The sequence below is a fragment of the Pongo abelii genome, chromosome 16 (assembly GCF_028885655.2).
Source record: "Pongo abelii isolate AG06213 chromosome 16, NHGRI_mPonAbe1-v2.0_pri, whole genome shotgun sequence".
Taxonomy (NCBI): domain Eukaryota; kingdom Metazoa; phylum Chordata; class Mammalia; order Primates; family Hominidae; genus Pongo; species Pongo abelii.
In genome coordinates, this window is record NC_072001.2 from 96,219,301 (window position 1) to 96,245,727 (window position 26,427).

Genomic DNA, 26,427 nt, shown 5'->3' on the forward strand with positions numbered 1-26,427 from the left:
AATAGGGTATGACCTTCAGACTAGGGCATAGGGAGATCCAGATTTTGTGGAGCTGGAAGCTAATAAAATTTGGCAGCCCTCCTTTAAAATACAAAATTATGATTGTAAAATTAGGTGCAAAAATGAGTATTAGAATGAGGATGAACTCAATAAAATGCAAATTTTTAAAAGTTCAACTACCACAATCATTGCACTATCTAAAAAAATTATATGATCTTTTTATTAACTGCCAGACTGACCTCCACAATGCTTTTATCCTTCCACAGTTTTTCTGTACACTCTTTGATTGCCTCTTTTTATGAGAAGGTAATATTTTCTACACTGAAAATAGATCATTCACTCCTTCCTCTGGCATGGCTGATAGAAATTTGAGTTTTATTCTTAACACTTTAGAAATAATTTGTTTCACTTCCAATTAATTTCTGATTTGATCATGCACATATTTAGAACCACTGTAAAATTGAGAAAACCTCTCAAGATTTATATATGAGCCGTGAAGTTTTAGGGTACTTTGGGTTTGCTGAATGGCTAATCTTAATAGTCATTGAACTCTTTAAATCAATGAAGCTCAATAGCAGTTCATTGTTGATTTCTTCATTATAGTGTGTACTATAAGTTTAATTATCTTGTTGATGCCAGTATTTTGGGAGCAAATTCAACTTAATCTGATTTTAAGACAAATCTTTTCCCAATGCATTCAAAAGATTCATTCAGTTAATTGGATTATGTAAAAATCTAAGGGCTTAGTCATCGCTTCTGTTAGAAATAGAACACCTTTCTCTTAGTGAATTTCATCTTTGAACATATCTAAAATATTTTTTTACAATTTTTAATGTCAGAATGATTTCGATTGATTTCATTATTTTGAGCACATTTTGTTCATAGTCCATTAAGTTTACCTGACTTTACTCTCAGTTCTTTTATAAACAAATCTAAAGATAATTAAATAAGTTCATTTTCACCAAATTAGGAGTCTGTAATTTCTCACTTCTTTTATTGAAATGTTCCCAAACATATTTCCGAATTCTAAAGCTTTATCAACTTTTTGGGTAGTCTTTTTCCTCTCATTTATGTTCGGATTCCTCTTCCAAGACTTTGAAAATATCTTTTATTGGGTTTCTTTTACATAAAACAATAGACTCCAAGTTGAGATGCTTCTTAGTTCTTTTTTTTTGAGACAGAGTCTTGCTCTGTCGCCCAGGCTGGAGTGCAGTGGCGCGATCTCAGCTCACTGCAAGCTCCGCCTTCCAGGTTCATGCCATTCTTTTGCCTCAGCCTCCCGAGTAGCTGGGACTACAGGCGCCCGCCACCACGCCCGGCTAATTGTTTTTGTATTTTTAGTAGAGACGGGGTTTCACCGTGTTAGCCAGGATGGTCTCGATTTCCTGACCTCCTGATCTGCCCGCATCGGCCTCCCAAAGTGCTGGTATTACAGGCGTGAGCCACCGCGCCCTGCTGAGATGCTTCTTAGTTCTAAAATTCTATGACTTAGTAGAGGTAAAATAATTTGTAATTTTATTACTCAGCAGTGTGAACATTCAGTGAGGCTCAATAATTGTAATTCTCTTGACAATTTCTGGATTTCTGCTTTTGACTATTTGATTCTTCAAATATTTTTCTGTAAGCAAACAGAATATAATAGTAACAGCATCCCGACTATAGACATTGTGATTATAAATTCATAGTAGTCTTATTATTTACAGTAGTCAGTCTTTAACATCTTTACGTCTTTGTTTTCCTCCCCCCCCTTTTTTTTTTTTTTGTTGTTGTTGTTTTTTTTTTTTTTTTGAGACAGAGCCTTGTTCTGTCGCCAGGCTGGAGTGCGATGGCGCGATCTCGGCTGACTGCAACCTCTGCTTCCCAGGTTCAAGCGATTCCCCTGCCTCAGCCTCCTGAGTAGCTGGGACTACAGGTGCACAGCACCATGCCTGGCTAATTTTTTTCTTCTATTTAGTAGAGATGGGGTTTCACCATGTTGGCCAGGATGGTCTTGATCTCCTGACCTCATGATCCACCCGCCTCAGCCTCCCAAAGTGCTGGGATTATAGGCGTGAGCCACCGCACCCGACCCCTCCCCTTATGTTTTTATAAATCTCTAGATTTTGGAGTTATGCACTCCAAATTGCTTAATTTTGTGTGTCTACTTGGCTAGGCTATGGTGCCCAGTTTGGTCAAACACTAATCTGTCTAGATGTTGCTGTGAAAGTACTTGAAAAAGGTGATTAACATTTATGCCAAGTTGACTTTAAGTAGAGTGATTACCTTCCATAAAGTGGGTGAGCCTCTTCCAATCAATTGAAGACCCTAAGAGTGAAGACTGTGGTTTCCTGAAGATGAAACATAAGTCATATTCACGGGTTCCAAGATGTGGATGGTAGCTTTCCAGGAAGGAGGAGACAGCCCACCTCTGAGAGATGCTGCATCTCCCACTTTGAGAGAGTCACCCTGCAGCGCTACGGTGGGCTTAGCAGAGTGAGAACAGTAGAAACCATGAGCAAAACAGCAAGGTCTTGAGGGTCAGAGAGAATTTGAGTCCTGGTGCACGAGCTGTGTCTGAGACTGTTTCCTTATTGTAGACAGGAAAATCAGACTTGGCTTGTTCAGATGGTTGAGCTGACGTTTACAAAATGGAAGCTGTTTCTACGCTCATGATCAGGGGTGGGATTTGGGAGAGGGAGACTTTACGCTATAAGGTGTTGCTTCAGCCCAGCCCCTCTTTGCGCGGATGAAACTTACTTTCATATGATTACAAAGAAACAGCAAAGATAACTAGCTGCTGGGATTAGCACAACTTCTTCAGCAATCTAGACACCTGTTTCCCACACCTGGTCTGGCATTAGAATTAGCTGGGGATCTCGTTAGAAATGCAGGTCCCATTGGTCTCCAGAGCTACTGAACAGAATCTCCCAAGGTAGGATTTGGGAATAGGTATTGTTTTTTTTTTTTTTTTTACTCTATGTAGCTCAAACAGACATTTATGCACTCATGTTCAAAACAGCATTATTCACAAAAGCCAAAATGTGGAAGCACCCCAAGTGTCCATCAACAGGTGCATGGATAAACACAATGTGGCATATTCAGACAGTAGAATATGACTCAGCTTTGAAAAAGGAGGAGATTGGGACATAGGCTACAGCATAGATGAAGCTTGAGGACATTTTGCTAAGTGAAGTAAGCCAGAACACAAAAGGATTCTACTTATATGAGGCACCTAGAGTAGTAGAATTCAGAGACAGAAAGTAGAATGGTGGTTGCCAGTGGCTGGGGAGAGTGGGGAATGGGGAGTTGGTGTTTAATGCATACAGAGTTTCAGTTTTAGATGATGGGAAACTTCTGGAGATGGATGGTGGTGATGGCTGCGTAACAATGTGAATATATTTAATGTTACTGAGCTATACATGGAAAGATGGTCAAAATGGTAAATTTTATGTTACATACATTTTACTACAACAACAACAAAAAAGGCTGCACAGGGCAGGTGCGGTGGCTCATGCCTGTAATTCTAGCACCTTGGGAGGCCGAGGCGGGTGGATCACTTGAGGTCAGGAGTTCAAGACCAGCTTGGCCAACATGGTGAAACCCCGTCTCTACTAAAAATACAAAAATTAGCTGGGCATAGTGGCACACACCTGTAATCCCAGCTACTCAGGAGGTTGAGGCAGGAGAGTCGCTTGAACCTGGGAGGTGGAGTTTGCAGTGAGCCAAGATTACACCACTGCACTCTAGCCTGGACAGAGCAAGACTCTGTCTAAAAAAAAAAAAAAAAATACTGCACGTGCTATTCTAATGAATCTGAGAAGTTAGGATTGAGGCTCTTCTGTTCCTATTCATTTGTCCCTAGCTTACACTGCACCCTTCCTTCTTGATGCTCACCATCCCAAGCATGCATTTAGACAGGGATGTAGCTGGCACTGGGGAGGACCCAGTGTTCCCTGGAGGAACATACGGTCGCAGCACTGCGAGGTAGAACAGTTGAGCTAGAAGAGCTGGTGAGCCCCCTCTGCTTCCTCTCAGTCCTCTCCACCAGCCAGGGTGATGACAGCCATGCTTGGGGAGGTGAGAGCCGGGCCCACTCAGGCGTCTGAGACCAAACTTCCCCATCAACGATGTGGCCCAGGCTTCTCTCCAGCTCTGAGCTGCCACCCCCAACATCATAACAGCCAGGACAACCAGCCTCTGCGGCTCATTCTCACCTCCTAGCAGGGGAAGGGGACACATGGGTAGGCAGCTCTTCTCCTGGGAGATGAAGCCTGGCCACTGTGGGATTTGGAAGGTCAAGAAGACAAAGGAGGCAGACTACTAGGGACCAGCTGCCCTCCCAGCCACCGTCTGCTGCTAGCTGGGGTTAGAGCCACGTTTTCTATTTCTTTTTTTTTTTTGAGACAGAGTCTCGCTCTGTGGCCCAGGCTGGAGTGCAGTGGCGCAATCTCCGCTCACTGCAAGCTCCGTCTCATGGGTTCACGCCTTTCTCCTGCCTCAGCCTCCCGAGTAGCAGGACTACAGGCGCCCGCCACCACGGCCAGCTAATTGTTTTTGTATTTTTAGTAGAGACGGGGTTTCACCGTGTTAGCCAGGATGGTCTCGATCTCCTGACCTCGTGATCCGCCCGCCTCGGCCTCCCAAAGTACTGGGATTACAGGCGTGACCCACTGCACCCGGCCTAGAGCCACATTTTCTTGGGAGTTTCTCCTCCCAACCAGAAGTGTCACCCTTGAATTAAGATAGTGGTTAAATACTACTAAATAAATTAATTGCTCTCTTGAATTGGTGTTCTCTGCCTGCTTATGCTTTTCTGGTTGCTTTTGATGGTCCTTTGGATAAATTCAAAAGTAGTATTAATAATTGAAGAGCATATAGGTAGTCACACAACCACACTCACACTCATAATGAGAGGTGGCCCCTCCTTTGCTCTTCAAGTCAAAATCGATACCAGGAAGTTAGAGTCTCCAACATCAAACTGTCTCTTTCCTGCTCTTGCTGGAACAGACACAAGGGGTCAAGTCTATGTATAGAGGTTTGGCATGAACCAAGTGCAAGAGCTTTTCATTTTGTTCAATGATTGCGACAGGTGCTGGGTCCCAGCAGACTTTAAATAGAGCAAAGATATGTTCTGTGACAAAGAACACTAAGGGAGAGAAAGTAGGAAATAGAAAGTGGAATGCGACTTTTTATTCAGCCGGGACTTCAGAAGAGGGGAACAGAGAAAGCCAATCAGTTGGTTCCAAGAGACAAAGCTGTGGGAGCAGAAAGCTCTGGACAAGTGGAACTCTTGTCAGGGAAGTCAGTGTCCCTGGTAAAATGAGAGGCAAAGCAGATGGGCCAGCAGTAGGGGAGCCTTTGTGAGTGGGTTGGGGGGCAGATAAAGGAAATCCTGAAAGAAGATAGGTGAGTAATCATGGCCAGAATGCCTCCATTTACAAAATAGCTGCAAAGGACAGATGAGAAAATGAAAGATGGGATTTCTCTGAGAGGGGAGCAGAGATGGGGGCGGGCTGGGGTGGGGGGATTCATTTTTACTGAATATGCTTCTTTCTGTTTTGTTTTATTTTATTTTTGAGATAGAGTCTTGCTCTGTCACCCAGGCTGGAGTGTAGTGGCGTGATCCTGGCTCACTGCAACCTCCGCCTCCCGGGTTCAAGTGATTCTCCTGCCTCAGCTTCTTGAGTAGCTGGGATTACAGGCACACGCTACCACGCCTGGCTAATTTTTGTATTTTTAGTAGAGACAGGGTTTCACCGTGTTGGCCAGGCTGGTCTCGAATGCCTGACCTCAGGCGATCCACCTGCCTCAGCCTCTGAAAATGCTGGGATTACAGGCGTGAGCTACCGCGCCTGGCCTGAATATGCTTCTGAATCTTAGAAGTTTGTGCTATTTGCCGTACAGGTTGAGTATCCCTTACTGGAAATGTTTGGGACCAGAAGTGTTTCAGATTTGGTAATATTTGCATTGTACATACAGGTTGAACATTCCTAATCTGAAAATCCAAAATCTCAAATGTTCAAAGGAGCATTTCCTTTGAATATCATGTTGACATTCAAAAAGTTTTGAATTTTGGAGCATTTTCAATTTCAGATTTTCGGATTAGGATGCTGAACCTGTATTAGTTATCTAGAAAAAAACAGAAAACAGATAAATTCATGAGTACACAAATTGGGGGTGATTAAAAGGGCAAAAAAATAAAAAATCATAGATTGAGAGAGGATTTTTTTTCCTGGATTGTAAATAAAACATAGTTAAATTAGACTGTACATATAAAATTACAATATTTATAGGTTAAAAATAGCAGATTATTGGCAAGTTCACATGGTTTAATCCAGGGTTTCTCAACTTTGGCACTGTAGACGTTTTGATCATTCTTGGTTGGGTTGTGATATGTTCAACAGCATCCTTGACTTCTACCAGGTGGTGCCAGGAGCATCTCCCCAGTTGTGACAATTGTCAATGTTTTCTGTGTATCTAGCAGAACTGGCAGTATAATTTGTGGGGCCCAATGCCAAATAAAAATGTGGGGCCTCTTGTACAAATATGTATTAAGAGTTTTGGCTGGGCGTGGTGGCTCACACCTGTAGTCCCAGCACCTTGGGATGAATCGCTTGAGGTCAGGAGTTTGAGACCAAACTTGCCAACGTGGTGAAACCTTGTTTCTACTAAAAATACAAAATTAGCCAGGCATGGTGGCACATACGTGTAATCCCAGCTACTTGGAAGGCTGAGGCAGGAGAATCACTTGAACCTGGGAGGTGGAGGTTGTAGTGAGCTGGAGGTTGCAGTGAGCTGAGATTGCACCATTGCACTCCAGCCTGGGTGACAGAGCAAGACTATCTCAACAACAACAAAAGAATTTTAAGATGGCAACAGCAGAGCATTAAATTAAACGTGGGGCCGGGGTCCTTCTAAGCTTGGTACCCCATTTGACTGCTCAACCCACACACCCACAAAGATGACCCCGATCTCCAGATAGTGCCAGATGTCCCCCAGGGGGCCAGATTGTCCCCCATTGAGAGCCACTGGTTTAATTTAATACATTTAGGTTTACATATACTTATGCTCAGAGTCATTAAAAAGAAAATTGCATGAATGCTTTACAAAATGCATAATATCAAGTGCCAGAAGGTTTGGGTGGCAGCCAAATCTGGCCCACCATCTGTTTTTGTGAATAAAGCTTTATTGGAACACAGCCATGCTCATTTGTTTACATATTGGTTGAGGCTGCTTTCGTGTTGCAACAGCAGAGTTAAGAAGTTGCAACTGAGACCGTATGGCCCGCAAAGCCTAAATATTTACTATTTGGCCCTTTATGGAAAAAGTTTGCCAATCCTGTTCTAGAGGACTGAGTCTTCAACCTGTGGCGGTGCTGGTGGTGGAACGGGTGGAATTAGCTAGAAGTCCGTGGAGCATGGGCTTCTCTAGCCCTTACTATCTCTACAAGCTAGAGCAGCTAGGGCGCTTGTTGGGAGGTAATAGGAAATGGCTCCAGATTATTTAAGCAAAGGAATATTTATAGGAAGGATATAGGGGTGTTTACAGAATCAATGGTTGGCTTAATTAATGCATTAAGTAGTGTGTGGAGTGCACACAGGGGAACACATTGCTCTCTTTTGTGTTCAGCTTGCTAGCTCAGTTGGTATCTAGAGGAGAAAACTATCAGGATGGAAGATATTTGAGTGTTACGAGAGTTGTAGGCTGGCAAAAGGTAGGGTCCAGGTTAGTTTTTATTTTATCTGGACAGGTTCATTTCATTCCTAATATTCTTTTGAATTTCAGTTACTTTCTGTTTTTCATTTTTTAAAAAATACTGCATTTCTTGGGGGAAGTGTTTGGTGGAAGCAGTTGAAAGGAAGGCAGTTTGATGGAAACTCAAGTGGTTTTTGATGAGTAATAATAATTATTATTATAGGTTTCCTACCTAAGCCGTCTCAGTGGGTAGTGTTTGCAAATTAAACACACTATAAAATATTCAGCCGTTTGCCACAATCTCGACTGATTTGCATAATCCCCTTGCACGCGCTCTGGGGTGAGCAATTCCCTAATTAATTATTAAATTCCCATCTGTACTCCGTGAATGGGATAATGAAATTCCAGCAAGCCTTGAGAAAAGCCAAGCAACGCCCTCTGGAGAAGGCTCCTGGCTTTCCCGGGCTTGGGTCCTTCTTCCAGCCAGGGGTCCCTTCCTAAATATCTCCCCAAAGGGCTAATTGTAGATTTGGCTGGTCACTGAAACAGCTCCGACCTTCCTGTAACCCGGGATTCCACGGTTCTGGTCTCAGCCCCATACCACACACAGCCAGGCCACCGAGGAATCACCAGTGGCATGTCCAATATGGCTTTATAAGGACATTTCCAAACTCATCGTAGGTTTGGTTTAAGGACAGCTTCTGAGGTTCATTGCTATTCCCCTATTACCTCATTTTTGGGTGCATTTTTTTTTTCCATATGGCCGAAGACCAGTTTTATTCTCTAGTCATTTGAAAGGAATTTGAAAGCCACTTTTCTTTCCTTTTTCCATTTTTTTTGATAAACCCATGACACCCTCCCTGCAGCTCTGGGAAGAACAGGCCCAGAACAGTTGTAGGCAGGGTGGGTGCGTGCGGTGGGTGAAGAGGCAGAGTCGCCGTAGTGATATTGGTGATACTGGTGGCTAGGTAAGCGGGTAGCTTAGGATTCAGGTGCAACACAGGGCCCTGAAAAGCTGGCTTGTTCACCTGAGAAATGACATTTCTGAGACAGTTCACTGTGGGCCACTCAGGTGGCTCTTGTCTGGGGGCATTGTCTCTAGGTAGACTCTTTGTATTTAAAAAAATAGCTTTTGGCTGGTGTGGTGGTTCATGCCTGTAATCCCAATACTTTCGGAGGCCAAGGCGGGAGGATTGCTTGAGGCCAGGAGTTCAAGACTACCCTGGCCAACAAAGCAAGATCCCTGTCTTTGTTTTTTTATTTTAAAAACAAAACAAAACAGCTTTTATTAGTCCATGCTGTCTTTAGACACATCGAAGAGAAATGTTTATAAAATTGCTGCTATTTGAGATTTCTTGGGGTCACGTGCTCCTCCAACTTTCCTGTGCAAACAGATTACCTAGCAATGTTGTTAACATTGCAGGTTCTGATTCTGTGGGTCTGGAGTGGGATCTGAGATTCCGCATTTCTGAGAGACTCTCAGATGTTGCTATTGCTGCATACCACACTGAATATCAAGAAGCTGGGCGATAAGGGCATACTTGTAAACAGGGAAGAAATCAGATTTACATGCAAATGCGAAGATTCAACCTGATAAGGTCATGTGTACTCTTTAAGCTTTTTAGTGAAAGGCATGATTAGCTGGGATTAGAGCAAAGCCAGCATGAAACTTACGTTCTTATTAGGATCACTTTTTCTTTTTTTTTTTTTTTTGAGACAGGGTCTTGCTCTGTTGTCCAGGCTGGAGTGCAGTGGTGTGATCACAACTCACTGCAGCCTCCAACTCCTGGGCTCAAGTGATCCTCCAGTCTCAGCAGCCTGAGTAGCTGAGATGACAAGCATGGGTCACTATGCCCAGCTAATTTTTTTTTTTTTTGTAGAGACGAGGTCTTGCTATGTTGCCCAGGCTGGTCTTGAACTTCTGGCCTCAAGTGATCCTCCTGCCTTGGCCTCCCAAAATGCTGAGATTACAGGCGTGAGCCACCGTGCCTAGCTGCATCATTTTTTTTTCATTTCAACTAGGCCTGTGTTAAAATTTAGAAGTGGATCTAGAATTGCCCCTTGGGTCTGAGTGTATTGTTGACCTGATGTAATTGTGAGGTGTTTTTGTTTTTTTTCTTTCTTTCTTTTACCAGCTGGATGTGACTTACAGAAATTTTTCTAATCTCTTTGAAATTCTTTAGCCATCTGTAAAATGAGGATCATAACAGCTGGTATCACTGGGTGTGAACTCTGGAATTACACTGACTTGGGTTCAAATCCCAGCTTTGCTACTAGTGTGTTTTTTTCCTTTTCTGAGCCTCAGTCTCATCTGTTAGTACAGAACCAAGCTAGGACCTGTCCTCTAGGATTGTTTCGAGGATTTGATGAGGAACAGTGCCTGGCACATGGCAGATGCTCAGTCATGCTAGGAGCAGCAGCGCTCTAGCAGTCTGTGGAAAGTCTGCCTGTCAGCCGGTTTAAGACAGACATGCCCAAAGAGAGACAGGGAGGAGGGAGTGGGCTGAAGGTTTGGGAGGCAATCTGTTCTTCCATTTCCCATTGGTGAAGTGTTCATTCTTCTGCAATTACTGTGTGAGGTTCAGGGGATACCTAAAGAAGAATCTCAAAGGCATCCTGTAAGAAAGTGGTCGAAAGTCGTCTGGTAGGAGCAAAGTAAATGCCAAATCAGACACAAACTAAAAAATCGTCATCCCCCGGAGGCTGACTGATCAGAATGGCCCCCTGGGTGACAAAAATCATGCAGTGATTCCACTGCAAGTTGTGAGGATACACGTGCAGAAGAGCAAGACGCTACATTGGAGCAGGCAGCCTCGCTGCTGAGGGCCACCCTTTCTGTCTGAATCCTTTGAAGCCCCAGGCCTCCCAGTGAGGCGGCAGCCAGGAAGCTGAGTGAGGTTAATGTGCTACTGGTTGATCTGATGTCCGAGGAGGTTGCAAACTGGTGGCCTGTATGTGCTCAGCTTGCAGATGTGTTTTATTCACCAACCCCCAGATTGTTTCTTTAAACATGTGGATTACCTGCCATTATTAAAAGTATTGACGATTTCATATCAGAGCCCAAATTCTAACTACAAACATAAAATAAGCCATTATGGGCCCGTGTTGCTGGTGGCAGCAATCTGTTGGTTCTGAATAAAATCTGGGCCCGGAGCTGGGCATACCTTCTCAGAGGGCTCATCCTCACCACCTGGCCTGCTTCAGGCATCACAGTCCCTGCCTGGCCTCTGTAGGCATTTTAGTTTGTGACTGTTTTATTTCTTGTGCCTTCGGCCACAATTTATCATTCAATTCTTCTGTTTGGGGGCAGAGGAGCTGCATTTATCAAAATATTATTGCTTCCCTCCATCTTTATTTCCTTAAAGCCTTGTTACCAGTAGCCACTGAACAATGAAAGGTGTATCAGACTCAGAATCAGAAGATCTGGGTGTTGTCTAGGTGTTGATACTTACCAGCTTTGGAACCTTGGGCAAACAATCTTTCCAAGTCATAGCTTCTTTGTCAAATGCTGGCTCATAATCATAATGACTGAATGGGCAGTAAGGGAAAGGTGTCTGCGGACTCCCTAGGGTGTGGAGACAGAGGGAGCTACAGGAGGGGAGGGTGGGGATGTGATGCCTCAAGACGAGTGAGGAAGATGGAGTTGAAGTAGGCAATTAACGCTGGGCACGGTGGCTCACGCCTGTAATCCCAACACTTTGGGAGGCCGAGGCGGGCAGATCACAAGGTCAGGAGATTGAGATCATCCTGGCTAGCATGGTGAAACTCCGTCTCTACTAAAAATACAAAAAAAAAAAAAAAAAATTAGCCTGGCGTGGTGGCGGGTGCCTGTAGTCCCAGCTACTCGGGAGGCTGAGGCAGGAGAATGGCGTGAACCTGGGAGGCGGAGCTTGCAGTGAGCGGAGATTGTGCCACTGCACTCCAGCCTGGGCAACAGAGCGAGACTCCGTCTCAGGAAAAAAAAAAAAAAAAAAAGAAGTAGGCAATTATACAGTCATAAGTGCTATCATGCAGAGATGCTGGGGTGGGGGTAGTGGCTTGGTTCAGCCTCCAGGTGGGAGGTGGCTGGACAGGACTTTGTGGAGGAGTCAATGAGCTGAGTCTTGAAGGAGAACTTGGCTTTGTCAAGAGGACATGATAATAATGTAAGGCCTCTAGTCATTAAAATGCACAGGCTTCTAAGAGAGTCTGTTAGGAAGTCATTCGTAGAGTGTTCCCTTGGCTGTAGGTGAGAGAGGGCTCTTGGCAGCCTTCCAGAGACCCCTCCAGTGCCCTGGTGGAAGCTGAGCAGCTGAAGCTGGCTTGGGAAGTTCACAGCGCCAGGCTGATGTTTCCCCACCAAGCCCGCCCTGTGGGTGGGGAGAAAGGAACATGAACATTTGGGTCCCTGCTGAGGAACATTCGGTGGTCGGTTAGTGTGACAGTCAAGACAGAGTTAAAAATAGGATTTTGGCCCCTTCCATCTGGAACCATCACTGTGCATTGAAGACTGGAGAAAATAATGTAATCTGATTGTTCCGTTGGGTCATTTCTGGGAATATAAAGACATTTTTCCAAAACTGGAAGTCTGTGTGCATTGAGAGAGTATTTCAGGGCTCCGTTCTGTGTCCTCCCTTAGCCTCCCCATGGTCTTCCCCTTCCCGGCCTCCTGCTCCACAGCGGATGCCTGTTCCCCTTGAAACTCGACTTCATTAGAGATGACCCAGTTTTTTCCGCACTGAACTCTGCTAGGGTTGAAGATGCATTTGGCTGCTTGAGAAAACCCCAGCCTGCTGCCCCTCACTGCACTGCACTTGGCAGATGTCTTCTGCAGAAGGAATGCTGAGAATTTCCCTTTCCATCATGTCAGATCATCTGGCTTGGTCCTGGCCCTTCCCCATGAGCCCAGTGGACACAGCTGGAGCAGGGCGGGGCCCAGGCACATTGCTGAGCTGGGAGCTGAAGCCTCTTCTGCTTGAAGGCCACAGCGGAGCAGGGCTGACCCAGGCCAGCATTTCCCAGGTGGCATGGGGGAAGGCTCTGAGCCTGATGCACAAGTGGAAGGAGACGGGCAAAGGCCTGCTCCTCTCATGTAAGCTTTAATCCTGGGATTAAACCCATCAGCTTCCCCAAAGCACCTCACTATTTGACGAGGAGATCTTCAAGAAAGAGTCACTTCTGCAGGAGTGGACCCAGGTTTTGGGTGACCTGAAGTTCCTAGGATTTTTTGAATCCTCCTTGAGAAGATAAAATTAAGTACAGCGTCTTAGAAGGGGCCTTTGGAAAGGAGGGCCTCTGAGGCCCAGGCTAAGTTAGTGTCGTGGTGAATCTGCCATTCCCATCTCCATTGTAACAGGCAGAAAATCAGACTTAAGAGCTGGGAAGACATTTTGGAATGGGCTTTGGTTGTTCATTTAGGAACCTGCCTTTGCCGGGCCATCTGATGGCCAGGGGGTCACTGAGGAGTGGGGCAGTGGTCCTGGGGCCCACGGGGCCTGGTGTGTGTAGGGGCACACATGGGAGCTAGTACTGCTGGGGGAAGTCCATAGGACCAGTTTAAAGTCAGCAGGCAAGATCAGGTCAGCTAAAATGACAAGTGGAGGATAGCAGGATGCCAGTCAGGGAGGCGAATGAGCTCCAAGAGCCAGATGGGATCTGATGTAGGAGGAAGCAGGTCGGAAATGAGCTTGGAGGTGGCTAATGTTATGCGGTGGCATCGGGTAACATTTATGAGCCGCTCAATGTATGGCTATCTCAGGTTGTCTTCCAGATAGAATGGGTAGATTTTTATTTGCTAGATTTTGCACGATAGTTTAGGGATTGAGCATTTTCGCCTCACAGCCTCATAGATCTGGGTTTCAACACAGGCCCAATTGCCTCTATTTGCTGGGTGGCTAGATCATACCAACGTCTAGGAGAAAGAGAAGTGACTGCCTTTGGAAGTGGACAGGTTCCAACCCTAAGTCTGTCATGTCCCAGCTTTGAGCCTCATATTTCTGTATCCATAAAACTCATATCAGGCCGGGTGTGGTGGCTCATGCCTGTAATCCCAGAACTTCGGGAAGCTGAGGTGGGCAGATCACCTGAGGTCAGGAGTTCAAGGCCAGTCTGGCCAACCATGGCCACCATGGTGAAACCCCGTCTCTACTAAAAATACAAAAATTAGCTGGGCGTGGTGGCAGGCACCTGTAATCTCAGCTACTTGGGAGGCTGAAGCAGGAGAATCGCTTGAACCCGGGAGATGGAGGTTGCAGTGAGCCAAGATCTCGCCACTGCACTCCAGCCTGGGTGATAGAGGGAGACTGTGTCTCAAAAAAGAAAAAAAAAAGACTCATATCATACATGTTTTTGAAAAGGTGTGATCGTCAAAATAATTGACACAGGTAAAGTCTTATTGCTAAATTTTTAAATACAACTCTCGGGCTGGGCATGGTGGCTCACGCCTGTAATCCCAGCACTTTGGGAGGCCGAGGTGGGCAGATCACGAGGTCAGGAGATCGAGACCATCCTGGCTAACACGGTGAAACCCCGTCTCTACTAAAAAAAATACACAAAAAAAATAAAATTAGCCGGGCATGGTGGCATGCACCTATAGTCCCGGCTACTCAGGAGGCTGAGGTAGGAGAATGGCGTGAACCCGGGGGAAGCGGAGCTTGCAGTGAGCCGAGATCACGCCACTGCACTCCAGCCTGGGTGACAGAGTGAGAGACTGTCTCAAAACAAACAAACAAACAAACAAAAACAAAAACTCTGTAGAAACCACCAGCAGATGCAAATCAGTAAGTATGTACCACTTACAAGCTTGTTCTAATAGACATGTAGAGAACCCAATCAGCAGAGTTGGTGCACGCTTCTCAGGCCCACATGGAACAGTGACACACACCTGACCACATTCTAGGCCTCAAAGTCGCAAGTCTTAAGGGTGTGTATCTATACAGACTCCAGGCCTTGCAACCATATTCATGGGCTAATCCTAGCAACGTTACTGAGCTTGCTTATTGATCTGCATGTGACAATACCCACAGTTCTTGCAATCTTAATGTCAAATGGAAACATTGAGCTTCAGAATATAAACATAATGTGATAGGAATCATTACATTTTAAAACACAGAATATTGTTTGTTTATGAATAAACACTTAGGTAGCAAAAAGCCTAAAGACGCGGAAGGAAGGATCTACCTATTGGTGAGAGTTTCAGAGGTTACTTTACTTGTACCTGAAATGTTGTGTTTAAAGCATTAAAAGGCCTGGGCCAGGTGCAGTGGCTCATGCCTGTAATTCCAGCACTTTGGGAGGCCGAGGCAGACTGATCACCTGAGGTCAGAAGTTCAAGACCAGCCTGGCCAGTATGGCAAAACCCCATCTCTACAAAAGTACAAAAATTAGCCGGGCATGACGGCGGGTGTCTGTAATCTCAGATACTTGGGAGGCTGAGGTGGGGAGAATCGCTTGAACCCGGGAGGCGGAGGTTGCACTCCAGCCAACATTGCACTCCAACCTGGGCGACAGAGCAAGACTCCATCTCAAAAAACAAACATACATAAAAAGGTCTGAAATAAATGTGACAGTTTCATATATTTAATGTACTTTGTGTTTACCTAGAGCTTGTTCTATCCCTTACTTCATCTTTCATCAGAATTGAGATCATTAATATTAAGAGAAAAGGGCTCAGTGTTGGGCACATAATTGGTGTCCAGCAAATGTTTCGTCCTGACTAGGCTTTAGGAGCACATCCAATGAGCTGCAGTGGGAGAAAGTTCCTAGGGTAGGGCCTGGCTAGTGCAAGCGCCCAGAATGGATTTGCCTCTCCTTCTCCTGCCTTCAGGTTTTGGTCCAGCCTCGTACCTGGAGCCTTGTGGATTGCAGGGCCAGGCTGACTTTCCGGATGCAACAGCACAGCCTGCTCTAACTGGTTAGCTCTCCCACAGCCCAAGAATCTGGGAGGCTCTGTGAGTTCTGGAAACATCAGAAAGGCAGCAGCAGGCCTCCGAGGCTGGGGAGACTGGGCATTAGCCCATGACTTACTCTCGTGTCCCCACCTCCAACAGGACAGCAAGACCCTCTACTGCATGTTACTGCCAAGCCATGCATGTCACCGTTACCTGGCAGGTCAGGGAGAGATGGACATTCCCGGCTGCCCCATTCCTCCATTTTCTTGCTGTATTACTCATTAATACCCACCCACCCTGATCTTTGGCCGTGGAATTTCTACCTTTTTAGGCTAATTAGCAAACCTATTATACAATAACTACGTGACTGGGTTTCCATGGTGATTTGCGTGTTCTGTCTCATGGTGCTTTCCAAAGAGCCTATCTTAATCCTCATCAGCCCCACCACGGCTCGTCTCCGCCATATCTCATTACAGCGAAAGCTTCTTTAAGAAAACATTGTTTTTCATGAAGCTCATTTCACTGGGGCAAAAAAAGCAATCTCAAATCTCAATTTTTTTAAAACAAATTTGCATTTTGGAAACAAAGGCTTTTTGAGTTCAAATTCATTAAATTGCCTCTAACGCAGCATGTAATTGAGAGTAACTTGTTTCTAATCATGAGTTTTGTTACCATCAGGAGATATTAAATACTTTTAGCATACATGCTGTTAAGCAGATTAAAGGCACTTAGGATTCATGTTCGTGTGGCCACTTCGTGGATATGTGCAGGCAAACCTTGAAGACTATGTTCAGAGACCTGTACAAAATACATGAGTGATTTCATTCTCTTCAATTGGGGAGTCTGCAGATGGTCAAGCACTGAGAAATATCAGGTTGGTAGGAACAAATCGTTTTGAGCCAGGCCCAGTGGGAGACGTGTAGTGTGGACAATCTCTTGATGAATATAGACTTGCACCGTCCTGTGCATTATTTACCCAGCTGCGCCTATTACTATTTCAATAATTTAACGCAATTTGTTACAGGGGTAACAACTGATTGCAATCAATAAGCAAGAAGCCTGGAATCCAATCTAAACTGTATGGGGGCCCCAGCAGGTCTTTCAGGGGCAGAACTTCCCTTTCTTCCTTAACCCTTTCTGCCCCTGGAACGTCTCGAGTGATCTGAAGAAACCCCTGTTGAAAAAATCCTCAGTGTGTTAGCATCCGGCCCTGGAATGCATTTGGCAGGGTCCCTTCCGGTTGCTACTCAAAGTGTGGTCCACAGATTGGCCACGCCAGCATTGCCATCAGCTTCGGTCTCAGCATCAGCACCAGTATCATCTCGACTTTGCTTGAAATGTAAATTCTCATGCCCCACCCTGGACATGTGGAGGAGGGGCCCAGTGAGCTGTGTTCTTACGAGCCCTCCAAATGATTCTGATGCATACGCATGTTGGAGAGCCACTGGACGAGGGCAGGACCAAGTGTTAAGATAACAGGCTGTGTGCGGTGGCTCAAGCCTGTAATCCCAGCACTTGGGGAGGCTGAGGCGTGTGGATCACCTGAGGTCAGGAGTTCAAGACCAGCCTGGCCAACTTGGCGAAACCCCGTCTCTATTAAAAAATACAAAAAATTAGCCGGGCGTGGTCGTGGGCGCCTGTAATCCAAGTGACTCGGGAGGCTGAGGCACGAGAATTGCTTGAACCCAGGAGGCAGAGGTTGCAGTGAACTGAGATGGCACCACTGCACTCCAGCCTGGGCAACAGAGAGAGACTCCGTCTCAAAATAAAATAATAAAATAAAATAAAATATAATAAAACAAAACAATAATAACAGAAAGTACAAGCAGGGCTCAGTTTTAATATCCACCAAGGCTGCTTTATTGTGGGCCACAAGAGTTAGGAGTAGCCAGTCACGCGTCTTCTCGATCCCATACCCAGCGCCCCCCACCCATGGCTTCCAGCATCTTCTCCCTCATGGCATGCTCCATCCCGCTGGCTCTGCTCCACGGCTCCTCCAAACATAGCTCCCACTTTCACACCCTGCAGGGACAGTTCTGTTTTTGCACATATTGCAACTGCCAGAATTGACATTTATTATAAAACATGTATTTTATTTTATCGCATTTCTCAAACAACCAACTATGACATTTCTTCCAACCCCCAACCAAATCTAGGAATGGAATGAGTTTGGCAAGTGGTTTTCAAGAGCAACATTTTATGATTAGTCTCTGTTCTCTTGTGACAGAGGAATGTTTCTTACTTCAATAATTGAATCAACAGTCAGCGTTTCATCTATCATCATGTAGAATTAGGCAATATCTATAAGCACCCTCAACACACACAAAAAGAGCAAGTGTTTCAGTGCACTTATATATATGTCACTTTTTATATAAAATATGCATTATATAGTTACATAAAAATATATTATTTTAAATATATATAAAATCAGCTTTAGAGAGATATAATTCACATACCATACAATTTGCCCATTGAAAGTGTACATCTCTGTGATGTTTTTGTATATCTCCAGAGTTGTGTGACTTTCACTACAATCAATTTTAAAATATCTTCCAGCCAGGCATGGTAGGTCACACCTGTCATCCCAGCACTTTGGGAGGTCAAGGTGGGAAGATCACTTGAGGCCAAGAGTTCGAGACCATCCTGGGCAACATGGCAAGACCCCATTTCTATAAAAAGTAAAAAAATCAGCTGGGCATGGTGGCACATGCCTATAGTTCCAGCTACTCAGGAAGCTTAAGGTGGGACAATTGCTTGAACCCGGAGGTCAAGACTGCGGTTAGCCAAGATTGCACCATTGCATTCCAGCCTGGGTAACAGAGCAAGACCCTGTCTCAAAAATAAAATAAAATAGGCTGGGCGTGGTGGCTCATACCTGTAATCCCAGCACTTTGGGAGGCCGAGGCAGGTGGATCACCTTAGACTGGAAGTTCGAGACCAGCCTGACCAACATGGAGAAACCCCATCTCTACTAAAAATACAAAATTAGCTGGGCATGGTGGCACACGCCTGTAATCCCAGCTACTCGAGAGGCTGAGGCAGGAGAATTGCTTGAACTGGGAGGCAGAGGTTGCGGTGAGCCGAGATTACGCCATTGCCCTCCAGCCTGGGCAACAAGAGTGAAACTCCGTCTCAAAAATAAATAAATAAATACAAAATAAAATAAGATAAAATAAAACATTTTCACAGCCCCCAAAAGAAACCTAGGCCCTTTAGCCGTTACCCCCCAGTTTCCCTTTCTGCATAGCCCTAGGCAAGCATGAGTTCACTTTCTGTTTCTATGGATTTGCATGTCTAGACATTTTGTATATTTCATGCAAATGGAATCATGCAACATGTAACCTTTCATGACTGGCGTGTGTCACCTAGCATAATGTCCAAGGTTCATCTGTGTTATAGCATTTATCAGCACTTCATTTTTCCTAATGGCCAAATTTTAGCACACGTGTACATCCCTGCTCCCTCCTCACCACTATGATACTTCTCAAGTTGGATTTTAGTTCCTAACTATGGTGTATGTGTGTGTGTGTGTATATGTGAGCATTTGAATACTAATGGTTATTTATAATTACTTTCAGCATCAGCATCCTCTCCTTTTCTTCTCTCCCTCTCTTCCTACCCCTTCTTCTCCCCTGGTGCCCCCCCCCACCCTTCGTGGTGGGAACTAGATCTTGGGTTGAGTGACTGGGTAAGCAGTTTGAATCTTATGGCCACGCTCTGAGCTACAGACTCAGGCCCCAGCAGGTAGTTTTGTTAGACTCGGTGTCCTTGTAATCTCCATGCTGGCCTTGCCTACAACACAGATTGTAGCACATGTGACAGTGATGAGTGGCTCTCAATTGCCACCATCACAGATACTTTTCTTTCCTCCTAGAAAGAGAAGAGTTTGCCCATCACCAGAACCACTGAACCCTACAGCTTTCCTAGGCAGGGATTGAGAAGCAGACAGCACACTGAGAAGATGCACTTCATGAGACATCCACCACGTGATGCTTACTTATGGCCGGGTTCTCCAATGTTATAGAACAATTTCCTGCCAGGCGCAGTGGCTTACTTTTATAATGCCAGCAAGGGGAGAGGATTGCTTGAGCCCAGGAATTTGAGATTAGCCTGGAAAATATAGGGAGATCTTGTCTCTACAAAAATTTAAAAGTTAGCCAAGCACGATGGTCCGCACGTGTAGTCCCAGCTACTTGGGGGGCTGAGGTGGGAGGATTGCTTGAGCCTGGGAGGTCAAGCCTGCAGTAAGCCATGATCACGCCACTGCACTCAGCCTGGGTGACAGAGTGAGACCCTGTCTCAAAAAACAGAAAAAAAGAAGAATGTCCCGATGTGGGGACCTTCTCAACAGTCCTGAGCATCCCTCACACCTAGCACTGCACGAGCATACAGGTGTGAGCAGAGGAATGACTTGGGCTCACAGGTGAAGTGCTAAGGGTCGTGGTCACACCATCGAGTCCGACACTCATTTCATCATTTCACAGACGAAGACCTGGAGCCTTTCATAGGTTCCATGACTTGTCTTGTCTGAGACCTCAAAGGAGTGTCACCAGGACTGGAGTTGGGCGGGGGGACAGGTTCTACTGATGGATGGTTTGCTGACCTCCTAATGCACAGAAAATCTGGACTTTATTGCAGAGGGCGATTCTTTCCCTTCAAAACTCTTTTTCATTTTTACTCTGAAACAAGCCTGTCTCATGGAAACTCTCTGGGGCTATCCCATTGTTCATATTCCCTCCTGGGGTGTAAGATAGCTTCATATTTCCACTCTGCAGGCTCTGAGCTTCTTTCTGGTTCCAGCTCAGACTCCCCCTTCTCACCCCTCTGAGTTTCAGACTTGGATGTGCAGCTGCTTCCAGGATGTTGCCACACAATATCTGAAACTTAAAATGTCCAGCACAAAACTTAAACAGGCTGCATGATTTGTCTGAGGCCTCAAAGGAGGAAACTCTAATCATCTCCTCCCCCAAAACACTTCCTCTCTATACTCAGCCTTTTCCATCTTCTAAATGATTGCTGTTCCACTAGGTCCTCAAGTGAAAAACCAAGGGGGCATCTTGCATGCTTTTCTTCCTCACGTCCCCCATGTTGTATGCACTGGTGACTCCGGACACAGCTGACATCCATTCCTTAACACTCTCCCTTGGTGCTGGGTCTACCCACTGCATTAGCCCTTGATTGACCTGCTGCATCTCCTGTCACTCCCCAACAATCCATTGTTAACTGCCAGATGGCCCATTCAAAGTGCAAACCAGAGAACTCAATTTCTTTTTTCTTTTCTTTTTTATTTTATTTTATTTTTTTGAGATGGAGTGTCACTCTGTCGCCCAGGCTGGAATGCAGTGGCGCGATCTCGGCTCACTGCAACCTCCGCCTCCTGGGTTCAAGCAATTCTCCTGCCTCAGCCTCCTGAGTAGCTGGGATTACAGGTGCGTGCCACCACACCTGGCTAATTTTTGCATTTTTAGTAGAGATGGGGTTTCACCATGTTGGTCAGGCTGGTCTCGAACTCCTGACATTGTGATCCACCCACCTCGGCCTCCCAAAGTGCTGGGATTCCAGGCGTGAGCCACTGCACCTGGCCAATAACTCAATTTCTAGCCAAAAGCCCTCGATGACTTCTGCTTGCCCCTAGCATGAAAACCAGGCTCCTCTTGGCTTCAACACACTTCACAGACTTTCTCGCACTGTGTAGATAAGCACTCCTTGGGCAGGGACTATTCTGTCTTGTCTGCCACTGAACCTGCAGTGCCTGGCGCACAGTAGGAGTTGGGACAAAGCAGGAAGGACTGGTTGATGGAGTGTCTGGCTCTATTTCTGCCTTGGTCTCCCTGCAGCTTTGTCTGACCACCTGCCTCTGGACCTGCTGCTGGCCGTGGGATTCCAGGGCTGTGAGTTGAGGCTGCTGGCTGTGCAATGATGTTTGTGATGAATACGCTCATTTGAAAATATAAATACCATAACACAAGGTATGTGTGTTATGATACCTTAGGATAAAATATCACATGGTAGTTTGGAATTTATTGAGAAGGATTCATTCTTCTCCTTACTCCCTGTCTCATTTGCAGCTGGAAGCTGAGTTGTCTTCTGAGCTGGGGCCTCTGGGGCTGGAGGGCCACCTCCTGCTGGTTTTACCAGAGGTCAAGCTGAGGATCTTGAACCCAGTGTCCTGTAGATTACTTCCAGGTGAGATGGCCCTCAGGGAATGAAAAAGGCCTTCACAGTAAGGAGCCACTAACATTTCTGCATCTGAGAAGAAGAGCAAGCATTAAACCATAAAATGCTCCTGGCTAATGAAATAGAAGGTAAGAGGCCACTCTTCTCAAAAGCAGTATGGTGTCTTTGGAGGTTAAATGGCCTGTGATAGCAGCAGTCCTTACACTCATAAATACCAAGCGGGACTCCTAGGCGACCAGTGAAAATGCATGGGGGGCAGAGGGAGTTTTCTGGGGGCACCCTCAGTTGCCCTGGGTAGGGAGGGAGCTTGCACCATCTTCTCTTCTCCCTTAAAGGGCGAGTTCCCTGCTGCGAACTTTTGAAGCATCTTCCTTTAGCCCAGGAATCTGAACCGCCACATGGGTTCTTGTCCACAGGGGTCTATGACCCAAGACCAGCTGCATTCTGAGGTCAATTTGGGGGTCATCCCAGGAATAAGGGAAACATTATTGATGAGGCAGAAACTCTCCCGATCTTTAGTCTGCAGGGATTTTCTGAATGCTGGTTAGATGCTGGGGATTCAGCTGGGGGAAGACATGGTGTGCACGTTTTTAAGTGAACCAGAGCTGAGAAACTGTCAGGCATATGCTGAGTGCAATAGTAGAGGAATGGTCAAGTTACAGGGGACATAGAAGATACAATGATGCAATGGTCAACACCGAGGGGAGGGAAAGGTGTCAGGGAGGGTGGCCTTTCTGGGGAGCAGACAGCCTGAAGGAGCACCAGGAGGCAGCAGAAATGTCTTGATAACTGCAGGCAGATCTATGTGGCAGCAGCACAGGATTCTGAAGCAGACTTTACCCTAGAAAGTCATCTCTGGGCAGCTCAGGGTTGAATTTGCGTTTTAGAGAAGGTCATGCTGGCTCTAGTGACAAAGTGGATTGGAGGGAAATGGGAGATCAGCTAGTAGGCTGTCATTCCAGCCCTGCCAAAGCTGCTGCACTGATGAAGATGAAAGGCAGGCAAGGAGAAGCCAAGCATGTAGTGTCAACAGGCCTTGGGGGCAGTCGGCTCTAGGAAGAGATGGGAATAATTTTCATGAATGAGGCATGAGCACATGGGTGGTTCAATAGACTGAGAGAGGGCTGGGTGCAGTGGCTCACGCCTGTAATCCCAGCACTTTGGGAGGCTGACGTGGGCAGATCACTTGAGGTCAGGAGTTCAAGACCAGCCTGGCCAACATGGTGAAACCCCGTCTCTACTAAAAATACAAAAAGTTAGCTGGGTGTGGTGGCAGGCGCCTATACTCCCAGCTACTTGGGAGGCTGAGGCAGGAGAATCTCTTGAACCCGGGAGGCAGAGTTTGCAGTGAGCCGAGATTGCGCCATTACACTCCAGCCTGGGCAACAAGGGTGAAATTCTGTCTCAAAATAAATAAATAAATAAAAAAAGTTGGATAATCAGATTTTCCAGGAAGATACTGAGTTCAGTTTTGGACATATTTAGATTGAGGTGTCTGCAGGCCACTTGAGAATGTCCTAAAGGAAGGGAGCTTCTAGCTCCAGGTTGGGGCTCAAAGACATTGTCACATCAGACATATATCTAGACCCGGGAAATAGCATTAGGGTAGAAATGAATTCCAAAGTGAATGAGATTGCCTATGGAGATTACAGACAAATGGACACCAGTCCTAATCTAGTCAACGGAGTTTGCATGTAAAATTTCTCCCATCCAGTGCCCTGATGACATTGAGAGCCAAATCCTTTGAAACCAGGTGAGAAACTCTGTTTCACTTTGAGAGCCAACCCTTGGATTTGCATGAAAATCTTGCTTTGAGCATCTTGCTTTGAGCAACAGTTTTTTTTGGCAGAGGGAAGGAAGTTTAAACTCTGTCTTTGATATTAGAGTGGGTATTTGTGAGGTGAAGGGATACCTAAGCTAGGAGATCATGGTGACTACATGCTGGGCCATTGGGACCCAGATTATTTGAAAGAAAGAAATATATTAGGAGGGAAAAGTGTATTTATGTGAAAATCTGCTCCAAGCACCAAATAGTCAAGCTCTTTCCTTCCCATGGCTGGAACTACACTTGTTCTGTCTGGAGCAGGACAAGTTGTCAAATACACAGAAAGAGGCATTGATGAGCTATCGATGTCCTAAACCAAGGAGCCAGCAGCATGTCAACAATCAGTCGCTTTTCTCACCAGTTTAAATGCCCCCATCAGCTCAGACTCTGATGCTTTTACTCTGTAGTGATAGGTGTAGCTTACAGGCAGGCCCGTGCGTTAGGCACTGAAAAGAAACATGTTGAAAGGAGACTGGTATTTGCTATTAAATGGATTGTTTCAGTTTTCTTTAAGTCATCAAAGGCAAATTATACTGAAGTAAGAGCTAGAAGAGGTGGCATTGTTGATTGCGAGAGAAGCCTGGAGAGAGGAAGGCCTCATCTACCTGTGACAATAGCCCATGGAGGATTAAAGGGCAGAGGAGATATGGATGTCGCAACAGGCCTAGGTCCAGGTGGCTTTGTGTTGCATTATAATTCTGGGTGATCCCTCCATTCACAATAGGGCCCTAGTGTCTTGAAGAGAGTGGACCTCAGGAAGCATGTGGGGCCTGTAGGACCTAGCTAAGTTATTGGCGTGCTGTGTAGGACACTGGTTTTAGAGGGGATCTGGGACAGCAGGAAGGATGCTAGGGACATCAAGCTGCCTGGGCAAGAATGGGCAGTTGTCCAACATATAAGGGGCAAAGCAGGGTCAGGGACAGTTCAGCTGCTAGAGGATTATATTCGACCCCACCTCAAACTAGTTCAAGCAAAGTAATGTTGTCTCATATTACTGAGAGGCCTAGGGGTGGGCCAGCATCAGGCATGATTGGATACGGATGCGCAAATGCACCAGAACATATCTCTATCTCTTTCCTCTCTCCTCTGTGTGGCCCTATGTTTGGACAGGCTTTCCCCACACGATGGTCCAGTGGCTACCAGCCGCGGTGGCTTGTTTTATGTAGCTTAGTAACATTAATTGAAAGAAAGTTCTGGCAAAGAACCCCAGGATTGAATCTCATTTGTGTGGGTTGGACCATTTGTCCATCAGTGATCCAATCATAGTGTCCACAGGGATGAATGCTGTGGTGGATCTGGCTCCTTTTGGATGTCTACCTGTTGAGATGGGGAGAGATGGAGTCAGCCCCAACCAAATGACAAGGAATGGGAATGGGATCGAGAGGGGGTGTTCTCTCAAGGAGTGTCAGGGTTTTGAATGAGTCAAAGCGTAAAAGTAAAATAAGGAGAATCTTGCAATGAGGTGGGGGAAGGGCTTGGCAGCAGGTGGCTTTGGACTGCCTTGTAATTCTGGGAGATCTCTCTGTTCACAATAGAATCCTTGTGTTATGAAGTGAGAGAGGTCTGCTAGAAGCACGTGGGGCCTCAGGGACTCAAGTTACTGGGATTCAGTGTAGGACACTGGTTTTATAGGGGGTCTGGGACAGCAGGAAGGGTACTTGCACATTTGCAGAGGATGGCGGGGTGGGGGTGTCAAGGCCCAAGCCCAGTGCTAGAGCTGAGGGCAGTGGATTGTAGACCATGTGCCACAGAGCCATGACGCCTGGTGGAGATGTCTCAGGGTCGGGTGGCCATGGAGCCAGGGGATCTGGGCGACTCAACTCAGCTTCAACCACAGCCACATCTTGTATCTATTTTGCACAATAGGTTTCCATTTGGTGAAAGGACTTAGTTGTCCTAAAAGCCTCAAAAAAAAAAAAAAAAAATCCATTGGACAAGGGTGGTGGAACTCCACATCTCTTAAGCCAGACCTGGGTCTGCCCAAGTAGGCAGCATGATTCACCTCCAAAGGTGAATGATGGCACTTATTACTGTTGTCATAATGAGCTCAGGCCAGCATAGGTGACCTTCTGAGAAAGAGGAGGGTCAGGAGACAGGCAGGGCCGGCAGGGATGTCAGGAACATTCCTAGAGGTGGGGAGGACTGATGAGTGGGCTGCATGCATGGGTTGGCATCCCCTGTGCTACAGGGACAAATATTGGCAAGCAGACTCCCATAGGTGACCTCTGCCAGTTGCAGGGAATCTGAAAAAACTGTGATTTCATGCCAAAAATATGGGGGAGGTTGGGAATTGCCTCCCCACCATCCTCGTTGCACAGAGGACACTTGTCCAATTGCTGGTTTACTATTATCATTGTCGTCTTGCTATTTTTATTTGTACTTATTCTAAAAAGATTGGAGGTGTCTATGAGAAAAGATCCATCCATTTATACGTCTATGCATCAACCCCGCTACCCTTCCACTTCACATGTATCTACCACGAGGCACTGTGCTAGATTTTGGGCCTGTAAAGATAATGCAGTCCTGGCCCCAAAGTCCAAGCCCTTCACAACCCAGAGGGGGAGATTGATGTGTTAGCAAACAGTTGCCATGTAGTGAGATAAAGACAACAATAGAGAAGTAAAGGTCATCCTGTGAGTCCCCAGGAGAACTTCTCTTACAACTTGAGCATTTGCAAAGAATTGGGGCTCAAAGGAATGGGCGAAGGGAAGGGCCTCCTAGACTTTAGGGAACAGCAGAGCAAAGTTACTGAGACACGAGTTACACCCTAATAAGAGAGGGTGATTTCCTTGTGTCTGGGACCTAAAGAGCTGTGAAGGGAAGAGACTGAGGCCAGTCAATGAATTGCTTGCAAGTTTGACCTTTATTTCTTGGTGGGGAGCT

At 46.0% G+C, this 26,427-nt stretch overlaps 1 long non-coding RNA gene across 1 annotated transcript in view; it reads left to right on the plus strand.

Moving 5' to 3' along the window:
- Nucleotides 1–26,427, plus strand: part of LOC129050205 (uncharacterized) — a 45,956-nt gene that overhangs the window by 7,511 nt on the left and 12,018 nt on the right. Inside the window, exons 3-4 of the long non-coding RNA XR_010137250.1 lie at nucleotides 21,380–21,511; nucleotides 21,611–21,847. This is a non-coding gene — a long non-coding RNA (uncharacterized LOC129050205). The remainder of the gene's footprint in view (nucleotides 1–21,379; nucleotides 21,512–21,610; nucleotides 21,848–26,427) is intronic.